At 51.8% G+C, this 22,412-nt stretch overlaps 1 protein-coding gene across 3 annotated transcripts in view; it reads left to right on the top strand.

The window, feature by feature from the left end:
• pan (transcription factor pangolin) overlaps positions 1–22,412 on the top strand; it is a 239,949-nt gene that overhangs the window by 183,821 nt on the left and 33,716 nt on the right. The window lies entirely within an intron of this gene.

Here is a 22,412-nt window from a genome sequence, read left to right as displayed (position 1 = left end):
CGGTACATGGGGAAATCGTTCATATCTAATTGCACGTGGAGCGAACTGGCGATTGTTTGAAGAGGTCTTTACGCCCGACCGCACAACACGCATCCAGCAGTAAACCGGGCTGCTGCGTTCTTATTCTTCTTCTTTTTTTTTTCTCAGCTCGCGAATTTTCATGTATGAGGTGGTTGGGGAGCATCAATTTTAGCAGGCAACTTTGCGAAGAAAGTGACAATTTGCCAAGAAAATAATGCGTTAATTGAAATTTATCGGCGAGTGTATTCATTTTAATGATTTGGTTGTAGTTTCTCTTGAAAAAAAAAAAGCGTGTCTCTGCAAGTCCTTTTGCGATAAAAGAAACTGAGCTTTGGTCCGGCACCGTTGTGCTATATTTTCGCCTCGGTGTTAACTGGTTTGGTCTCACACAGTTGTATCTATGTCACTGCCTGTGCCATCGTGATAATGTCACATTTTAGAGTTGTACCGATAAGTCGATGGATGGATGATACGAGCACCTCCTATTATATAGGCAAGCGGCTGGCGACAAGGGCCTCAGGCTACGCGCGTATCGTCCTCGGCAAATTTCGAGAAGAGCGAACAGAGAGAGAGAAAGAGAGATGGGGGGCAGCCCAGCTCTATACTAACCGCTCGCTGCATAACCTGCTCGTGTAAGAGTTACTGCTTCCTCGTCATGGTCAGCGCAGCGCGCTGGCATCGCCAAGCCGCGTGGTGCCGGCCGCCGTGTGGCCCTTTGCAGGCGGAAGTTTCCCGCGTGAATGTGGGAGACGGTGCTGCGGAGTCGGCCTGCGTAAAGGCTGCACAAAGCCGGCTGTGCCGCAAACTCTTGCGCGCGGCGCCAGAAAGCTAGGCAGGGCAGGCAGTGCCCGCCGCCACGTTCTCGTCTTGGACAGCTCTTGCTTGAAAGGGCTTTGCGTTGTTCGCGAGCAGAGGCCGTGTGAGATGTTCCCTTAGAAGCTGCGTACTTCCTGGCTTCAAATTAACTGAAACTTTCCCGCCTGGCTTGTGATAGTCAAATGCGGCGAGGGTGCCTCAATGGCCACCTCCTTCCCCGCTCCGCGCGTAGCGGCGAGCGAGGAGGATATCGAGGCACCGCATCTGCTCCGTAAGACCCACGATAATGTGCATACCAGATCAGTTTCCCGTGACGCTTTGCGGCTGTCCGATTATATTTCTGGCGATCAAAGCGACGTGCACACTTATTACATCGACCGTTTCATTGATCGCATTGACTGACTGAGTTCTTGTGCGCTCGCGTCTAAGGAGACGCTAAATTAAAATATTACGTCGAGCGACGTTGAAAGGTTAGGCTGCTGTACTGATGAATTCGTCATTCGTCGCGAGGACATAACTTTTGTATGCGATAAAATGACAAGAATGGAAAATTGGAGCGGCGCCATCTATTTTCGGGTTCTAGTACCTCTCATGTCACGTCAGCACTAGCCGATTCACAGCGCGGCAATGAGGGAGGTCACGTGGGGTTATTAACGTCAACGCGTCCTTTTTGGCGCAACATGATCATATATTGGCACATAGAAAATGGCGATATTCTTCTAGGCGCATAATTTATAGACCAAACTCCGCCGAATATTTTCCTTTAGTGTCCATTGAAGAAGGGCGATTTTCATGTGCAATTTCGACACTCGCCCGTGCGCATTTTTGCGGAAAGGTTCTTGGATGGGCTTCGCCCAGTTACACGAGGTGTCAGTCTTATTGTGATCGGCTGTTTACCCCGCGACAACAGTCGCTCACGGATAGCGCGATAATTGGTAACGGGCCGACGGCCGCGTCAAAGCTATCCCCAACTGGGATGCTTTATGGCCACCAGTGGAGTACCTTTGTCAGGAGAGGTTTAGGCAATTAGCGAGGCGACCGTCCTTCACCTGTCATCTGCCCAAAACTGGCACGTCCACGTCTTGAGACGCGGTCAGTGCGCCATCCCTGCCATCGTCATGGCCAGTGACGTGCGTGTGTTTTGGACAAAGCTCCCATCAGAGAGAAAGGGCAGCGAACCTCCGGATTGGTGGGACCTGATGTCATCCGTCTTCTGACGCCGGATTGGGGGAAGGCGATTGAACAATGAGAACGAAGGGGATAAAAAGAGAAACGGACGCTTGGAGATCGGCTGCTATAACCTCTTCATGAACTTATTTTGCTGTACTTCTTTGAAACTCCTGTGAAGGTGTAATATAAAAGTGTGTTTAAAACGTCTCGGATATCGGGCCCAGCCCCTCGTTCCCTTACTCCTCTGCGAGGAAAGCGTATACAAAATCGTATACAAATCACAACAGCCTGCAGTGTAGCTCTCATTTTACCGAACCCACTCTTCTTATTCGTTCCGCGATAAAAAGTGACGATTCCAATTTCGCTTGAAGCGCATCATATTCATGAATCATCGAACTGGTAACTGCGCTACTGCGCGATGTCGTTGCTGAACAGCAGCGGTGGGACGTATTTGTGAAACAGAGTGCACCGGTACTCTGTGTGTGCGTGGGCGTGTGTGTCTATGTGTGCGCGCTTGCCTGCTTTATTTTTGGCGCACGCGTGCCGTTTCCGCTGAGCGAATCCGCGGTGCCTTTTCTTCATCCCTGCCCCCATCCACTTTCTTATCACTCGACACTTTTTGTCTTCATTGTGAGTGCCGAGGTACTCACGTTTTTCGCTGTAATTCGCGAGACGAAGAGCTGCTTCTTCTCGAGGGAGAAAACCTAATTACGAAGTGAGCCTGGAGGTTGTGGAGGGTGCGCAGGTCGGGGATTGAATTGCAAATGGAGAGGAATCTCGGAGGAGCATGAATTAACGATTAATCTCCGCGGCATTGCTAAGAGCCAGGCTCGGGGTTCTGCTTCTTCTCCGAAGGGCTTCCTTTCGCTTTGCTGTGGTTTTGTATCGCCAGTGTAGCCTTTTTTTTTTCTTTGTCCCATTAAGTATGCTTCTTCTGCCGCGTTTATGCTTTCTTTGCACTGATCCGGACGTGCTGCTTTGGTCTGACCTTTGCTTCCTTTCCGTTTCTTTCGACTGTTGCCCCGCTATATACCGGCGTCCGCTTTTCCCCGTGTCTTTATTGCATCGCTATCCTTCGTATACCGAGGTTGAAGTGTGCTAAGACGCTCCGGCCTTTGGATCTTATTCCCATGTACTTCTCAGTAATAGAATCAGCGTTCTATTTCTTTTATAAGTATTTTTGTTCACTCTCATTCGGTGCCGTGAATAATGACGCTCGAAAAGGAATGCATTGAGGCAGGCCAGTGGCACAAAAAAATAAATGAAACGTGGGAGAGAGAGAGAGACTTGCGAGACTGCCTCTCGGAGGAGTGCCCATGGAAGCGATGAAAAGGTCGCCGCAGGAGCACGCCGCGACGCGCATTTGTAATGCTGAATCCGTAGTGTGGGTGTAGTGTATGCATATGTCGTCGGCATTCGGCTGCTGCTTTTCTATATTTACATCTGGCAGCGTGGGAAACGCGGTGTCCTAATTGGCGGGAGCAGCGAGGAGCTCGTATAGCTCACCTTCTGCCCTTCCCTTCGTCCTTTTCCGCTTCTTTAAGCGGTCGGAAACGAACTGAACATGGTTGGTAAATTGGAGTTCGCTGACTCCGCGAAGTTAATTCGTACTTTTTGCTTCTCGGATTGAAAGTCTACGTTGTTTACTTTGCGCTATCTTGTACAGTATTCACCAGCCGTCAGACGACTCAGGCGCTTGCACTAATAGTTCGTGAAATAAGGGGTAAGCAAGAAGGCTTGCCTTTTTGTTATGTCTTCATTTTATTCTGTTATGCTAGCATGCCACGGACGAGGAAGTAGTTGGTGGTATTGAGCAACTTGTCACAAGCGCCGTTAAATTTTGACTGACAGTACGTTTCCGTGTGATATATCGAACTACTCTAGCGTGGAGCTGGCGAGGGGCTGTGGGTGGGGGGTGCAGGTATGGCTAACCGAGTTGATGCTTCCTTCAGAAATGTGGTGCACCGCGCGTTACATCCTGCACACCACGCGCACAGTCTCTTGCTAATAAAGTATAACCGTACCTGCTACGTTTGGAGCTTTGCCCATGTCAGACACGCGTAGCCACGTAGATAGCGATATGGCTCTTCCATTTTCTTGCGCACTTGACTTACTGAATTTGTCCGTTTTGTATTCATCATTAATATTCATATAAGTGGTGCGCGCGAAAGCCCGTATCAGCTCCGACCCCTCTAGACGTAATTATGCTCAACGAGCTTCTAACAATGTTTCGAATGTTGCAAGCTTCTTGCATCATCCGCATGGCGCGCAGCGGTTGAAGTACTAATTTGAAAGGAACACGCAGAAAGTGCTTGCGGGACAAGCACATACACGCGCGCGCGCATGTTGGGAAAAGAAAGGAAGAAAGAAAGAAAGAAAGAAGAAAAGTACTTCAGAAAGCCGGAGAAAAAGTGCGGGGTCGGTCGGGCAGCGGGAAAAGTGTGCGCACTTTCCGCGCGCGGTGGTTGGTGGTGGTCGCGGCGGCGGTGCTCGGCAGGGATATCCACTTGAAACCGCGCTGCTGTCGTTCAATATGCCTGCGGGCGGAATATCCTATGCGGGCGAGCACTCAACCCTAAGCGAATGGAGAAGCTCTCCCCCGTTGCATCCCGACTAGGGAGCGCAGATGCACTTGCCGCGATCGAGCGGCGCGCTGCTATCGGTGGGGCCCCTTCTTCATCCGGCGCTCCTTGTGCAATCATTTCCCGACCGCCGGCGTTGACGGAAAACGCGGCATCGCGTCGCCGGCTGCTTCGCTCGCGGCACGCGTGTCGAGCTATATACTTCGTGGTTCTCGAGGGGGTTGTCTTTGAGGTTTCCTTTCCCGCCGACCCCTTTCGCGAGTCTGCAGTTTGCTCACGTCGCGTCGCCGATGGCTTTCTCCATTTCTCTCCGGCCCAGCGGTGGCTGGCGAAAGTTCGCTTTCCTTCGTCGCGTTCCGTTTACTTTTTACCCTCTCGTCTTTTGCGGCATTGCTTGCTTGATTATTAAGCATAAAATGCTTTTAGCTCCCCTTGTCGGCTACCTTCAAGTGACCTTGAGCCAGAAGCCAGAGCCGTTATCCGGGCACTCAAACCAGAACATCCGGGCAAGTTGCGAGAACAGAATGAGATTATCCGGGCTACCAGACGAAAAAGAAAATGCGGTCTCTGGCCCCCAACCATTTGTACAGGACCGCGTTATATACGCTAGTTACGACCCGAGCAAGTTACAATATTGCTTTCGTGTTCTTCCTGATGTTTGTTTACAATATCACTCAAGCACTTATCACTCAATATCACCCAGTATACTTGTAGTATACTGAAGTTTTATCATTTCTAATAGGGGGCGACGATCAAAAAGCAGATACAGGGCACCATACACCTAACTGTCATCTTTTGGCGCTGAGAAAGGGTTGCCTGTGCTCTTTCGAACGCCAGCGATCCGTGAGTTTCGCGGCGTGGGTTTTGCGTCGCCTCGAAAGATGGCGCCACGCCGCGTGGCGCCTCCTTCAGGCGCTTCTAGTTGCGCAGTGTGCGCTGTCTCCATGGCGTATTTCGCTTGTTGTGCCATTACCACAAGCCCGGATCCCGAATCTGCAAGATGCAGAATCTATCCTGCGAGCGCCATAATTCTCCCTTCACAAGTCAAGATGCTGCGCCTTCGTGCGGGAGAAGCCTCGGCGGAGCAGCGTGTTTTGACGTGCCCGCGTGTGCCCGACGGCCCGGCGCCGCACCTCCCTTGCCTGGAGGTCACCGCGCGCGCGAACTTTGAACCGAGTGGCCAGCGCGGTCGCTGGTTGGACCCCTCGGACGACCGTCGTGTGCTGACTTTGTATTGGGCCGTTTGAGTGACAATGGGCCTCGGGGATTATAAAAGCAGCAACACGCCGCTCGAAAACAGGATCCGCTGACCCCACCTGGAGAGAGGGTCGCTCCCGACTGGGGTGAGATGTGTCACGCGTTTTCGCCGGACGCCGTCGTGCGAGAACAGTCGCGTTTGTGTGAGCTCTCGGCCCCAGTGCCGATCCGTTCATGTCCTGTATGATAACCTGTATATAATGTATAAAGTCCCTTTTGTTATTCTCATCGACGCCAGGCTCGGAGTCTTCGCTACCAAAGCTCTGTCACGAAACGGGTGACGAGCGCTACGGGACCACAAAGCCGTATTCGTGGTGCAGCGGTGCAAGTTCGTAACACTGGTGGCAGCGGTGGGATGTCGTAACACTGGTGGCACCGGTTGAAGTTCGTAACACTGGATGGCAGCTACGGGATTGACCGGCATCAGCTACCTCGGCGCGGTGAGTGCCTGAAGTTTACCTCAAACACCAGACTTTCTCTGACACAGGTTATAGTAGCTTAGGGAAGGATTTGGTGTTGCATTGTGATAACCTTGTGTGTTTCAAGCCTAGTAAGAGTGTTTTGAAAACCAGGGGATGCTGAGGGGGTAAACAGGGCAGTGTGTGATATACTTGCATATGTCTTACTAGTAGTGTTATAGTAGCGTACGGCAGGTATATTCAAAAAGGGTAAACAGCAGGAGGACAGTGTGAACGATGGAGAAGTACAAGGTGAAGGAACTTCTCGAAATTTGTGAGGAGTTGGGCATTGAGTTGGGCTCAACCAAAAGAAAGAATGCGATCCTTGAGGTCATGAGGACTGGGGACGTAACGGCTGAGGAGGCCGCTGAGGCCTGGGCGGATATCAATGAACGACGGGAAAGGGAGGAAAGGAGAGAACAGGAACGTCGCGAAGAGGAGGAAAGGAGAGAACAGCAACAGGAGGAAAAGAGGGAGAAGGAACGTTGCATGGAGGAAAGGAGAGAGATTCGTGAGCACGAGCTTAAAATGAAAGAGTTGGAGACTCGAAATAGCTCGCCAGCGCCTAGTCTCACTTCTAACGTTCCAAGAATACGCGATCAACTTCCACCCTTTGTCGTCGGAGAGGATATGGCCAAATACCTCGTGAAATTTGAGCACGTGTGCGAACGGAATAGCATTGAGCGATCCCTCTGGGCACAGAATCTGTTAGCGTTGCTTCCTGGGGAGGCATCAGACGTAATAACTTGCTTATCGAAAGAGGCGTTTGAGAGCTACAGTGATGTGAAGGAAGCGCTACTGCGGAAGTACAAATTGTCGCCCGAAGCTTTCCGGCAGAGGTTCCGGTACGCAAAAAAGGGTAAGGAGTCGAATGTTGACTTCGCGTTTCGTCTAAAAGCCGACTTGGTGGAATGGCTGAAGGGCGAAGAGGTTTACGACGACCGCGACAAAATTGTCGAATGCATCGCGTTGGAGCAGTTCTACCGTTGCATTGATGAGGATGTCCGGCTCTGGCTGCAAGATAGGCTAAAGGAGGTTAAGCTAAACAAGGCAGCAGAGTTAGCGGAAGAGTATTACACCCGCCGCAGCTTGCACAGCAAGGCGGTGCGCGTAGAAAAAGCTGATAGAAGAGATGTGTTTTCCGGGAAGTCCGACGAACGGAAGCAAATCACGCGTCGCGAGTTTCGGAAAGATGAGTCTCTTACCAAAGAAACTGTAAGGGAAGGACAGAATGCATCTCAGAATGCTAACGATGGTCCCAAGCAGCGAAACGATACGACGCGTTCTTTTGAAAAACGGAAGCCGTTAACTTGCTACAATTGCAAAAAGCAAGGGCACATCGCAGTGAGCTGCCCGGAGAAAATTGCTTTTGCGACAATACGGGAAACTCACAAAAACGTACGTCTATTGGAGCCCTATGTGCAGGAAATTAAGGTAAACGGCAAGAAGTGCCGAGCACTGCGGGACTCTGCAGCAACTATGGACGTTGTTCACCCGTCTTTCGTCTCCTCGAGTGATTTTACGGGAGAGTGCGTTAGGATACGGCAAGTGGCCGAGAAGGAGAGTGTCTGTTTACCGATCGCAACGGTTATCATTGAAGGAGAGTTTGGAAAACTTAACACCGAAGCCGCTGTGTCAGCCGCCCTCCCGGAGCAATTTTCCTACCTCTTCTCAAATAGCTCGGAGCAGCTGCTGAGGGATAAGGGCAAATCATTCTTTGCCGACGTGGCGTACATGGCCCCCACGCGATCCAAAGCGCGCCCGCTGTCGAGGGAACTTGACTTAGCGTCGGTGAGCGAAAGGCGGTGCGGCACACGGACCGATCACGGTAACTTGAGTGGCGAGCAGTCACGGGAGAGGCAGAGCTCGGAGGCTGGCCTAGGCGAGCGGGTCCTGGAGGTGAGTGGGAGTGACGCGTGCAGTGCTAGCCGCGATAGAGACGCGACGCCGCAATTAGGCGACGCGGGCTCCACGCTCGCTCCGGTTTCCGCCAGCCGGCAGGAGCAGGCTGCAGTTGAAAGAAAAAGTCTGATTCGCGAGCAACAGGAAGATTGTTCATTAGCCGATCTGAGGAAGAGCGTCAAACGGGGAGTGGAAAAAAAGGGGGTTTCATTTGGCAAGGAACCTGGCTTATTGTACCGCCGTTACACGGATAAGCAGGGTCGCAAATATAAGCAGCTTCAGATTCCGCGAAAATATCGCCGGGAAAAATGAATGACCTCATTTGCTTCCTCAGAAGTATGTTTTCGGTCCAAAGCGATTTCAAGGGGACCATTCTATTTGTCATTATTATTGCTGATTATTAATTGTTTCTATTTTGTTATGTTGTTAATTTGAAAACTGGTTGTTTGAGCCTTGTGTACTAGATCGCACACCTGCCTCTTGTTGCAGCGGGAGCAAAAAAGAGGGATAGCAATTGGGTTAGGTTGATTTGAATTATGGCCTTGTCTGGTGTTTGACGGGAGACAGAGGGCACTTGTTCGTGTTGGGTGTTGCCTTTTGCCGGTCGGTTTTGCAAGCTGCAGAACGACCAAGCGGGACCAGTGGCGAGAAGCAAGGTCTTAGGAACGACCCTAGCGGAGCTGGTCAAGGTGCCTTGGCGACGACGTGGTGAGCAGAGCTCCTGTCCTGGCGAGTCGGACCTGGGCACGTGAGGTTACCTGGCGTCCCGACACTGGACGTGAACTTGGACGAGCCTGACGAACGTGCGCGCCTGGCATCCGAGCCACGTGGAGGCAGCTCGTCTTCCCGGCGCCTTATCTGAGGGCGGGGATGCTGTGCCATTACCACAAGCCCGGATCCCGAATCTGCAAGATGCAGAATCTATCCTGCGAGCGCCATAATTCTCCCTTCACAAGTCAAGATGCTGCGCCTTCGTGCGGGAGAAGCCTCGGCGGAGCAGCGTGTTTTGACGTGCCCGCGTGTGCCCGACGGCCCGGCGCCGCACCTCCCTTGCCTGGAGGTCACCGCGCGCGCGAACTTTGAACCGAGTGGCCAGCGCGGTCGCTGGTTGGACCCCTCGGACGACCGTCGTGTGCTGACTTTGTATTGGGCCGTTTGAGTGACAATGGGCCTCGGGGATTATAAAAGCAGCAACACGCCGCTCGAAAACAGGATCCGCTGACCCCACCTGGAGAGAGGGTCGCTCCCGACTGGGGTGAGATGTGTCACGCGTTTTCGCCGGACGCCGTCGTGCGAGAACAGTCGCGTTTGTGTGAGCTCTCGGCCCCAGTGCCGATCCGTTCATGTCCTGTATGATAACCTGTATATAATGTATAAAGTCCCTTTTGTTATTCTCATCGACGCCAGGCTCGGAGTCTTCGCTACGAAAGCTCTGTCACGAAACGGGTGACGAGCGCTACGGGACCACAAAGCCGTATTCGTGGTGCAGCGGTGCAAGTTCGTAACACGCTGCCTGTCGTGCCGCCTTCAGCCGGTTTTCTTCTAGCTGGGTAGCGTCCACATGGACCACTGCACAGTATGGCGTGATGCGGTGTGGTGCGAAGTTCCGAACATCCACTACGCCCATTTTGAGATTGTGGCTAATATCATCTCCAACGAATCTGCTTTGCCGGTTGCCATTTCATGCTTACATCTACTCTCGATACGGGAGAGCGAGCAATTTTTGGCTTCTGCTTTCCTCGATAGCTCTTCCTTGTGCAGATTTTGCGCCGAGAGACCGATACGCAGATCTCGTGTTTATTTTGAGCCATGACAGGTCAGCCTCTATTTTTTCGCTTCCCCGCACTGCTACCCTTTGGCTCACCGAAGGCAGATCGAACGGCTACCGGCTGTGTTGGCCCATTGGTTCTGACGTTCTGCTGCTCCTATGCGCGAGCTCGCGGTTTCGATTCCCGGTAGCATTGAGATGTGGTTGCAATGCGAAAATGCTCGTGCATCAGTCTTTGGGTGCCCGTTTGAACAGTTCACCCCAAGTGGTCAAAATTAACCCGGAGGTCTCGAAACACTACGGCTCTCTCATAACTCGCGTACACTACTTTGATTTGAATGACTGATAGTGCTGCATGCGGCGTCTGCGACGTGGAAGAGAACATCGAACATTTATTGTGCAATTGTCATCGATTTCAGTCGTAAAGACAAACATCTATAGCATTGCGACGACTGGACGATCAGCCGTTGTCTGTGCAAGTGCTACTTGAAAACCGTCCCCATGGCTCGTCGGCCCACAAAGCTATTATAAAGGCACTTTTGTCTTTCTTGAAGGCGACTGGCCTATGTGAACGTCTGCGACTCGCTGAGGCCCTCCGCGTGCGTGCGCGAGCTCACCGCGGCTTCACTCCCCCACCCCTCCCTCTCTCTGTCTTATCTTTCTATTCCCTCTTTCCTGTCCCCCAGAGTAGGGTAGCCAACCAGACGCATTTCTTGTTAACATCCCTGCCTTCTTTCTTTATTTCCTCCTCCTCCGTGTAGTTTTGATACGTTCATCAGTCAGTCATATCGAATCGTCGTCTGTCTCGCGTCCCCCTCCTCGCTCAGCGGTGCTCCTCAAACTCAAGGTACAATGACGTCTCGTGCGTCCCTCGAATAATAGGAGCCGGCACACGGCGCATTGTGTTCCTTACGCACCCCAGAAAGGAAGGGCGTCCGACCTCTTTCTTGTGGGCCGTAGACGAGCGCCCGTGCATTTCGGTCCTTCCCACCTCTTTCCACAGACTTTGAATCCTCGTGCAGCTAAATTAGCTGCGCGAACGCCCTGGCGGCGGTGGCTGCGGGAACGCCGTATTGATTGGGGAAATAGCTTCGCCCCGAAATTCCGAAGCATCGTGCGCGACCTGCGCGCGTGCACCATCGGCGGCAGCGGTGATGCATGAACACTGGAGAGAGCGGCGCAGGAAACCCTCCTCCGCGCCTTCCTACCCCCCTCCCCCCCACACGCACGCGCGGATGGCTTGTTAGGGTAATTGGCAGGCGAAGAGCGCTCCTTCTCCGCTAGCTCCACAGCGCTGCAGTGAAGCCGCCTCGGCGGTGCGCCTCTCCCAACGTATGCCGCCCTTTCCTCCGCTCGCTCGCTCACCTGGCGTGCCGGAGGCGATCCGAAATCGCTCTGGCGTCGTAGCACCCCTCTGCTCTCTCCGCGGAGCCTGCCCCGGGGACTCAGCGAAGCCGGCCAATCTGCCTACGCGCGCACCTGCGTCAAAAGCGCGCTTCTGTCGTCAGCGCGCGTCTCGCTATCAGACGCCACAGACGCGTTGGGCGGGTGCAAGCCGTGTGTCAATGGCTGTTCCAGTGCATCCAAATCGAGGAACCCAGCCAAAGGGCAACAGTGTGCCTCCAGCATTGCGGCGCAACGCTTGTGTAGGCTGACGTGACTGCGGATTGGGTATTTTGGGTCTATACGCAATGACTGTACGCTATAGCAGAGAGGGCGATGTGCTCCAGTTGAATTTCTCTTCTCTTTCGGTATGGTGACGGCGCATGCGGGCGGCGAGATTGTGCCCACGGATTAGCTAGCAAGCGGTCGTTTTTATATTATTTCTAAGTGAAGGTAGTTCTCCGTTTCAAACCGCGGCTTAAACTTTTTACCCCTTCCCGCAAATAACTGGCCAAAGGACCAGTTATTCACCGCCATAATTTTCTTGTATTTAAAAAATATCTGTGACTGACTTTTTCTAGTATACGTGTTGTCGCTGTGCAGGAATGATTTCACAAAACGAACTGCATGTTCCGTTTGTTGCCAGAAACTTGAGAACGTTTCTGCTTATTGTAGACACATTGCGGTCGCACTGAACGATGCTTCGTGGACGATGGTTAAGCGGTCAGAAGGTCTCCGATAGTGTGTGAAGCGAAGGGGGAAAAAAAAAAAGGCACATGCTTGATACTGAAGCTGAAAAGCAAACATATTTTTACCCTTTAACGAGCAATGCATGATTGCCGATTGGGGATCGCGCAGTTCAGTCCTGTGACGCTATTGTCGCAAACCGAGAACGCAGCTGTAAACATACACTTGTCACGACGTTGTCTTCCCTTAGCGCAGTGTTACACAGAAACTCCCATTGCACACGGACGCCGCTGTAAACATACACTTGTCACGACGTTGTCTTCCCTTAGCGCAGTGTTACACAGAAACTCCCATTGCACACGGACGCCGCTGCGTCGCTGCGAGACGGCAATTCTGTCGCACGCGTACGTGTGAACTCTCTGGTCGCGATCTTTCCGCGAACGCGGCAGTTGCATCTCGGTAGCGCCTCGGCGCGCGTTTGTTTCGGACACACTCGCGCGGATCAAGCTGCCCGTCTGCTTAACTATGCGCCACATAGGGACGACCTCCTATAGCAGTGCGGCTCTCCGGGGATCTCTCGGAGCCTGCACGTGGCGGCATCCGTCATTTCGCAGCGCGAGCGGCTTCGCTGCGCTTCGATCTCGCTGCGGCGCCGTTCACTTGGCTGTTGGTATCTCAGCGCTGGCGCCCGTTGTTGCAATCGGACCGCTGGCACGAGTTGTTGCAAATGGGTCGCGAGCCCCAAGGGTAGCGTTGGCCTGGCGGCCTGGGGCACAACTGGAAGCATCCGAATGTGCCGGCAAAGCATGAGTTGACTGCTAACAGAACAACTTGATTATTCTAGCATCACAAAGAGCGGCCGGTCAGGTCGACCGAAGTGGAGAGACGGGAGAGCACGCTTCTCGACGGAAGAATTCGGAACCTCTCTCTGGCGTCCGGGGGCAGCTGCTTTTATACTCTCGGAGTTGAGGGCAAGAGGGAACGTCACGGGACGAGGCCACGTGACTGCGGGGGACGGACAAGCTGAGAGACATGTTGAGACGAGTGTAGTGACGCATCAGCCGGACCGGCGCCGGTCAGACCTCCTCGCTTCACACTTGGGGAGCTCCTCTCTCCGGCTGCCGCGCTTTGACAAGCGTGGGCACTCACACACACACACACGCACACACGAAGACACGTGGCACTGAAACACGCCTGGACGCGCTTGGCGGGGATGTGTTGCGGCAGCTCCGAACGGGCCAAAATGTCCGCCGCTTTGAACGAAGCCCCGGCGTCCGTTGCATCCGCGCCGGCTATACCGCGCGTCGTAGGCGAAACGTAACATGGCGCGACGGCCGCATCGCGTCGTGCCTCGCCCCGCTTAGCCGCACAGCGTGGTGGTGCTTTGATAAAGGCTGCTGTCTGCATCCGTTGCTCGCACGGACGATTTCGCCAAACTTCATTTGAACCGCTGCTGTATTTTTCGTTGGCGTCCTGTGTTAGCTTTTCATGTGGCCTCGTTAAAAATTGGTTGATTAGCTTTGTCTTCAATCACGCTGTTTGTTCTAACAAGCGTTACAAGTGGTACTTCTCGTGTATCACTACAAAGGCTGACATTTGTTACCTGACCTACCGTCAGTGGCGTGGTCGAATGGTGATATCACTGTACTCTGGACCCTACGTAACTGTTCAGAGGCGTTCGTTTGCAGCGAAAATAATCTCGCCGACTTGTGGTGGATATTTCAGTTTATTCGAAACCTTTAGCATGGTGCCCGCGATGCACGATCCGCTACCGCCAGTGCACTATATATATCCTGAAGTTCTAGCTGCGTACATAAACCGGGGCTACTGCGCACGCGTGAGTGACGTCGCGGAAGCGCGCATGGCGGGATTTTAAAGTTTACTGATGGCTTATTGATGACTGGATAGATAATATTTGTAGAAGACTATGCGATCACGACAAAGCTGTGTTAGAGCTTGGCTGAAAGCCTGTCACCACAGGAGCGCGCTGCATTGGGCTGGTTGGTTCATGACGAAGAGAATAAAAACAGCGACTTCTCGATAAAAATTGTCGTCTATGCTTTGGTCCTGTCCTTCGTGCTGTTTTTATTTTCCTGTCGCCACCTTGCAGCCACATTTAAAAACATTCGCCGACTCCTTACCTTCGGAGTGCCTCTTCTCATTGCGGTGTCGAACGCTTTGAGGTTTTTTATTCCGTCTATTTTTTTCCCCAGCTTTTGAGCTTCAAATATATTAGTTATGTATTCATGCTTGTCAATTTATGAGAGCTACAAAGTACCTAGGCCCCAACCGACGCGTTCATATATTGTTGTGTGGCTTCGCTGCATGGGTAGTTCTTGAAAGAGCCGCGCAGTTTCTGCCGTCGGCACTTCGGCCTCCGGCTGAGCAAAGTGGCGGCCACCTTCCTCTTCTCCGTGACCATCTGAAACGCGAGGAAACGGAGTTAGGGTGTTCATATTAAAGCGCAAAGGCTGGTTGCACTGTGAACTGTAATGTATACCGTTGTGCGGCAAACATTTCACAAACATTCCGTGGCAGCTTGCCAGAAGTTTGCCCGTAGCGCTTACTTTCATATTTCATTAAAAACCGTGTTGTACTGTCAAGGAACGCATAGCTGCGGAGCTGAGGTGGTGTGATATTTCTGGCAAAAGAGCCGAAATACGTTTGGGGCGTCGTTAGTGTTAATAGGCAGGCGCTTAAGCAGTCGTGCATATCGTAATAAAGTTGGCGCGCTCTGGAGCCTGCATGCTTCATCGCAGGAAATTTGCGCTAGGCAACCATGTCTCATATACCAAGAAAAAGAGCGCTATAGTTTTCCGCGACTTGGTCGTGCGGCTTTGCAATAGTAAGATCGGTGCAGTTCAAGTGCATCTGTGGATATATATGTACAGCGCTGGAAGTGCGACGCCTTCAGGTGAGTCTCCTTGCCTTTTGAAACGCTATCGCAGCCAAAACGCTGGAGCAGTCTGCTATATACTGATCCGCGTTCGGCGCTAATGGGTAGATCTGTTTCACGGCTGCAAGCTTGCCGAGGCTAAATGAGAGGGAAACGCGGCGCCTTTCGATGCGAAGAATCGTGCGCTTGTTCACATTTTCTCCCGCATGTCTAATCAACACGGGTGTGTAAGTAACGCTCAGCGCGTCTCAGCTGCCGTGCAAGATTGCACCCTTAGCAGCGTTCCCAAGCTCGGTATCGCGTGTCGAGCTGCTGTTCCTCGTTTCAAGATGATCTGTATGTAGGCACCCACTCACGCCAAGATGCGCATGATCCGCTATTTTTTTTTTTTTTTTCAAAAAGATCCGCAGTATCGGCTCCTCGCGTAGCATGTCGTCCTATGCATGTATCCCCCCAAAAATAAAGGGCAGCTAAGCTGCCCAATGCCGACAACGACCGAAAAGACATCTTTCGCGATAAGCTGTACATTCTTGAAATTATCATGCGGAGGTTGCAGAGGTGACCGCGGCCGAAATTCATTAAATAGCGGTGATGCGCGGAGTTGCTGTGGCTGGCCCATGTTCGAACGACCACCACAGCTGTGCCGTTCTCGTGACTGTCCTCTTTGTCGGCGACGCGGCCGATGAGCCCCATTTATTAATTTCGCATTGAAACATAGAAAAACTTTTCGTGTGCATTTGTCTTTGAGCTTCTTTCTGGTGCTGTAATCTCGCGCGCTGTCCATGCAGGTGCTAAATTCAGACAGCTGTGGATCGCTGGTAACAAGAAGCAGATGTTGCGGTAATTAGTTTCTAAAAGGACGAGTCGAGGTGTGAGGGCTGTGTTCGTTCGCGCACCACCGGAGCTTTTCTATTTGAAATCGGTCCAGTTTCGTCAGTGTGCAAGCACGCGTGAGCTGCCGCGCGCGCTCACTGTACTAAAATTCGCCGCTCTTTGTGCGTTCGACTTGGACTCAGTGCTTCGCAGCATGCAGCTACTTTTGCTGTATACCGATATTAGCTCAACGCTGTGGGGCGAGTCGAGGTGACGACTTCAGCGTTGCGACGACATCGACAGATTGAAACGCGAAGAACTTCGTACGACGTGCGCCGTGGCGGAAAGCGGTACCAGTTCAAATTTTGTTGGCGCGTGCTACACATGGCTCGCGGAATCGTGGCATGTCTGCCGCGGCCGCTCGATGGAAACACACACCGAGCGGCCGTGCTCCTGGTTTCGGCGACCTTCGTAAAGATTTTTTTTTTTATGCGGCAGGGGAATACAGGAAAATAAGTGTCCGGTTATCATTCGTGAACGTGACTGCATGGCCGAAGGAAGCTGTCGCGAGGGCGAGGTTCGGGGGCCCGCTGATACCGCCCATGATTGGGGTTAAGCTTGGTAAATCCGCACGTCCGACTTCCAGCGCAGTTCGTCGCCTGTTTACCGGTTGCTGCCGAGAACTTCAAGCTCGTTGTCGTTCTCGCCATTTCGCGCTCGTACATTTCACTGCCACCCTGTGGTCACCGCTTGATCTTTGCGGTGCCGTGAAGATGACGTGACGTAAGAGGCAAAAGCAGATAGATGAGAGAGAAAAGCGCGTGCGTCTGTGCACTCCATATAGGTGACAGTGGATACGCTCAAAACGCCCGTCGGCGCGCGCAGAGAAAGGTAGCACTACTCGTGGGTAGTGCCATCTTCTTTGCGCTAACCACTGCGGCGTTGCCTTATAGGGTAAGTTGCGAATTTGTTGATATCAGGAGAAAGTACTTGCTCTCTGGGTTCGCCCATCGGCGGCCATGGCGTCGACGCAAGGTGTGAGCGCCGTTGCGCGGCGCCGCGTATACGACGGCAGCATGTGTGCGTGTCCTGCTCGCTACTGGGCTTGTGAAACCGGAAGCGGCGTCGCCCCGGCGGAAGTTATTCGCTGGGCGGCCGCTATCGATTGGTTCCGTGCTATGATGAACGCGGGAGGTTGGGCCCGCGCCGCGTCGACCAATCGGCGTTGCGCCCCATGCGCCACGTGATGGGTCGACGTTCGCCAAAGGAGGAGTCTGCGCAGTCGGGCTAGGATATCGGCCGGGATTTGCATGCGTTGCTCCCCACCCAACGTCGGGCGTCGCTGCCTGCGTTGTTAAACGTTAGCCGATCCGCTTACATTATTTCCCGATGTCATTACGTTTCATTCTTTCTTATTGTTTTTCTCCCCCCCCCCCCTCTTCTCGGCCGCGTATACTCCCTTCTCCGCTTGTTATCCACAGTGAACCCTGCATCCGTGCGAGCGCAGTTCGGCCCTGCGCGCACGGCTTGTGTATCCTCCCAAGAGATTGCGCTTCGGCCCCGCTTTAGCCGTCGCGTGCGCCGGAGTTCTAATCCCTGTCTGGACGGTTTCTGCGGAGTGCTTCGGTGCGTTTCGCCACTGCGTACGCGTGCTGCGCGACAAGGAATTCATAGTTTACCAAGCAAATAATAAGGTGATTTGATATAAGACATCTTACTAATGCAGCTGTCTGTTTATTAGCGCTCCTCGCGACTGCGCAGTATCAACGTAGTACCGAAGACGAAGTACTGAAATGTATTGCTTTGAATAAGTTAAAAAAAAAAATCAGGAAATCGGTCTCATTTGGAGTTCCAAACACGTTCATTGCGAGGATACAGCCAAACGCCTGTATAACTGAGTGGTTTCGACCTGCGAAATCCTTCGTTATACATGTAGTTCACTTCGATGTAAATATCGCCACCGTTACACTCGCATAAAAGCACACTTATAAGGGTGTGCATTAAAAGGAAAGAAAAAAAAAGGCATTTATTGAAATAGTCGCTAATTTTCTTCTGCGCATTCCATGCGACTGCAGCCGACCCGGCGCCATCGAAGTTCACGGAAGCCTTCGTGGCCAAATCTGCGAGCGACGCAAGGTACATTTCTCAGCAGAACGTCGAATGACGCTCTTGCTACCCTTGTCAAAATTCTTGGTTCCCGTGTAGGGGTTGTTTATCACGCTGCCTTCGTCGACCCTTTCATTCTTCCCTGATGGCTTAGCTCCGAGCAGGCCCTCTCGCCGCCGTCAGGCTCGCTGCTCTTTTGCAACAAGCGGTGTATACGAGTTGAGCGATACCTGGAGCGTTCTTGTGTTTGGATTCGGGGTTGCTGCTGCGGAATATGGCCCTCCCGCGGAAGCTCTATGGCGGCGTCGCTATACGAGCATTGGTCGCAAACAAACCAGCCCGCCGTCGGAGTCGTCTAAATTCTTTTTTCTTTCCTTCTTGCTTTTTTTTCTTGTTTTCTTTATAAGCCAATTCGTTATAATGGTCTTCGCCGTAGAGGCATTCACGATCCATATAGTGAGTAGGAATTATTCCGGGACGTTCGAAATCCTTTGTTTAGATACAGGTCGTTTTGTTCTAACGCGTTCGATTGTAGTATATGACTGCTGTTTAAAGTCAGTGGTGTTGGGTAGCGTTTTGGTCGTCGCAGCTTTAGCGTCTAGTAGAGCACGGATAAATGCAAATGCCGCTATGAAGAATTCATTAAGCCGGATAGGTCAGGCTAGGTATGACATGCTTCTCGGGATGCTTGAAGGGAAAGATGAAACAGAAGGTTTTAAAAAAACGAGAATGGTGAAGAGAGATAAGACGTAAGAAATGCAACACGTCCACACTCATTAAAAATGGCGAAGAAATAAACGCTTTTAGAACACTAAGGACCCCGGTAAGGCGCGTAAAAGGTATTAAAGGCGCCTTTGTGGCGCGCGGCTTCCTCACGATCCGAGAGAGTTTAGAAATTCGAGACGTGCGTCGCCACAGGAGGTGCCTTTCTCTCAAGTCAGGAGACCGAAGGAAAAGCGCGTTTTCGTGGTGGCAGCAAGCAGTATACGCTCTCTGAATTCGCTACGTAAGCCGCCGGTTCAATCCGATCAAATTTTACCTTGATAGCGTCCAAAAAGAGGCGGCGTATTCGCTGCATGCGAATGCGTCATAATAACGAGCTCGGTAAGTTCAGTCGGTCTCCTAGTTGACGCAGGCTGATTCAAGGCGCTGTACGGACGTTCAGACTCACTCCCTGTGTGTTGCGGCTCCGTCAGAGGCGGTATCGATTGGCTGCCGACCCTTGCTTGCTGTACTCGAGGCTTGGTTCAACGAAAAAGAGAAACTGAACCGTGGTGTCACACGGCTTCCTCAACCTTCTTTTTTTTTCACACGACCAGGCTCTTGTCGCCCCGAAAATAGCCCGCCCCGAAGAGTTGCTGCATTTGGGTGCAGCGAATAGTGGCTGCTCGAAGGGCGTTTCCTGCGTTCGCTTGCCGCAGCTGGCCCGAAGCACGATCGCGGCAGCAGCGACGGGCGAATCGCTGCGCGCCCTCCTCCTCACCGCCCGCACTTCTGTGACACGCACGGGAGCGGCCGAGGCAAGCAGAACGTAAGACCGAAGCAGCTGTTAGTGCCAAGAACAAAGCGGCCTGTCGTGCGCGAAATGGAACATTTATACGGCCTGTTTAAAAGGCTCTAATTAGCGGCGCAGCGAGTGTTGTGAAAGACGGCTATTCGATGCGCGTTGGTTGGCGCAACCGGGGCGGGTCGTCGCTGCGGTCGTCGCGCCAACTTTTGGAAGACCAGACAGCGTTGTTGACACGCCTTTTAAAAAGGCGACTTCGCTTGCTCTAATCGCGAGGCGCGGAACGAAAGCAGCGCAGTGAATGCTGTAGCCGCTGACTCTCTCTCTTTGTCGGCCACGGTATATGAGAAGGTGCCAAGACTGTCGAGGGCAGTGTGAAACTCTACAAGTTTTACTGCTTTTAAGATAAGCTGAAGAGGGAATGTGATACTGACATTATTAGCTGCACTCTCCGGGTTTTTTTTTTTCTTCTTCCTGAAATGAAAGGAAGGACAAAAAAATATGCAAAGCGTTTGTTTAGCAATGTGCGCGCACTTAGGAGGAACCTTTATTTATTTATTTATTTATTTATTTATTTATTTATTTATTTATTTATTTATTTATTTGTCATACATAGCTGCTATGTAAATGGTACATTACATGAGGGGTAGCCGCGTACATTTGACGGAAGGTGATGGATCTCAAAAGTGGCCGTAGAGGTGTGTGCAGTGTTGTGCGTTTTCTCGTGGTGTGAAGTCGAAAAGAGACCGGCAGTGCATCTCCATCATTCACTGTCTCGCACTACTGTGAGCTTTCCTAATTCGCCCCGTATCGTTTAGGTATTCGCTTTCTCGTATGTGACTTCTGTCGACTTATCGATGGCGTCGACCGAAGAAAAACTACGCGCGCTGTCAGACTTCATTGTACAGTGTCGAATGCCTTTTCATATTTTTTTTTCTTCCCCCTGGGGAAGCGAGCAGGCGCGAATAAGTTATTCTGCCTCGAAATTGGCACGCAGCGCGATCAATTGCCACCACAAGGCGCAGTCGTCCGCATCACGGCCGGAGTGCAGTCTCGCACGCACGCACTGCAGTCCGGCCGTGCGTGAATGCAGGGAACTTTGATTTATGGGGATTGAGTGGCTCCGTGGCGCATTGTTCGGCGTTACCAGTTTTCCGGTAACTGTTTTCCGGTAAAACCGAGGCACTCCTATGACGTATGCCATTGATAAGGACAGGAGCGAACTTGCCTGCGTGCTAAGCTGCGCTCCTGAGGACGCTTATTTTTGTTTGGGAGGGTTTGGGAGTGAGACGCTGAAGAACGATTTTAAAGCGAATAGCTTTCTTTGGCTCTTTCGGCTGTTTCCGTGGTCGGCCGATGGTCGGCGGTCGGACTCGTCGAGGAAAACGTTCGTTCACTCTCTCTATCTCACGGGTTCGTTCGTTTGCGCTATTCGCTTACATTTACAATCATTGTTGATGGATTTTGCTCATTAAAAAAATTAATATACATATGCGAGTGGAAGTGAGGCCATAGAGCATAAAGCGCATCAAGTGATGACAGCACATGTATGAGGAGAGCGTCAGTGAACGCTTTGTACAACGGCGATCTTAGAAGCTTTCGCTCCGGTGATGACAATCGGTGGAGATCACAATCACGCCGAAACGAGGATAAATCGAAGGTGACTGTTGAGAGCTAGAGTTACTGTATATGCTACCGCATATACAGTAACTCTATTGAGAGCCCTATAGACGGTGGACAGGGCGTTTGACCCTCGGAAACCAGAGACCTTTGGAAGATCTTGCATGTGGAGTAGTGCCGCTTTTAGTGCTGTTTAGCCTGGTTCACATTTGAAAATATATATATATATATATATATATGACACTTTGCCTCGAAGGCTATGAGAGGGGACACCTGTGTTATTTCCCTGTCTTACGTTGTCGAATTTGCGAGTTGTTTGTAGAGTTCGAAATTGCGAATTTCAGCGGATAGGTCGCGTGCAGCATTGTTCTATTTTAGCACGGCACTACACAAGAGCTGGAGTCCGGGCGAAGACAAAAGAAGAAAACACATATGCGTAAACAGACCACAGCGCGTAAAGTTTATTTTTTGGTGTTGATTTCTTTATCTTCCTTTCAGTGCAGATTAGGCATCTCTTTTCCTTAGGTGCATACACGAGTCGTGTTGGGATCGCCTGTGTATTCGCTTACATTTGGGCTTTGCTAATTTGTACTGTGTATTCGCTTACATTTAAACTGGCTTGTTGCAGTGCGTGTTGTGCCCTTTCTATCTTCAGTCCCCCGGCATCTATTGAAAAAAATGTTGTCGACACACTTTCGTCGTACGTGTTGAATCATGTGTGCTCCTGTTTTCTGTCTGGTGCGACTTTACTCCAGACAAGCCGCATGCATTCCAATAAAGGGGCTGCTGCTGCACGTGGTGTAGAAAAAGCTCATTCATCACGCAGTCTGCGTGCATTCCATCCAACAAAGGGATTGCTGCTCATGGGTGTGGAAAATCTCGGTCATCGTACAGTGTGGCGGTGTAGGCGAGACGAGAATACTCGGCGGCGGTTCGAACAATACCTAACGGCAGGAGGTTTTCGAAAACTTTTCTCAAATCGTTGCGAAATGAATGCCTGCGGAGCTCGTCATATTTGTAACGGCACGTGGCAGCTTCTCCATGACGTCACGTTTTTCAGCTAGTCGTTAGAAGCTGGGGATAGTTCGCGCCAGCTAATCAGATCATTGCAAGAATGCTCTGTGAATGGGCGGTGTTCTTAACCTGCCGTATCGCGACAGCTGACAGTCGACGAAAAGGCTAATCACGACCACAAACCGCCGCCAACCATTTCTGCATACAAAGAAAGAGTTCTGTGAATTCAGCTGCTGATTAGCTGACGCAAGTTTTGATTGCGCCACTTAGCACGTTCTTTAGTGGGACCAAGGCTATGTTGAGGACATACCATATTTCGTGCAGCTTTACTTTGGCTCGGTCGTGCGTAGGCGTCGGTGGCGCCATCTGGCAGTATTTTCACAAAGCAATTGGCGCACGCACCCGGCTGCCG

This window comes from Dermacentor albipictus, chromosome 1 (assembly GCF_038994185.2).
Source record: "Dermacentor albipictus isolate Rhodes 1998 colony chromosome 1, USDA_Dalb.pri_finalv2, whole genome shotgun sequence".
Classification (NCBI taxonomy): domain Eukaryota; kingdom Metazoa; phylum Arthropoda; class Arachnida; order Ixodida; family Ixodidae; genus Dermacentor; species Dermacentor albipictus.
The sequence above is the reverse complement of the archived record's forward strand: the minus strand, read 5'-3'. Positions and strand labels throughout refer to the sequence as shown.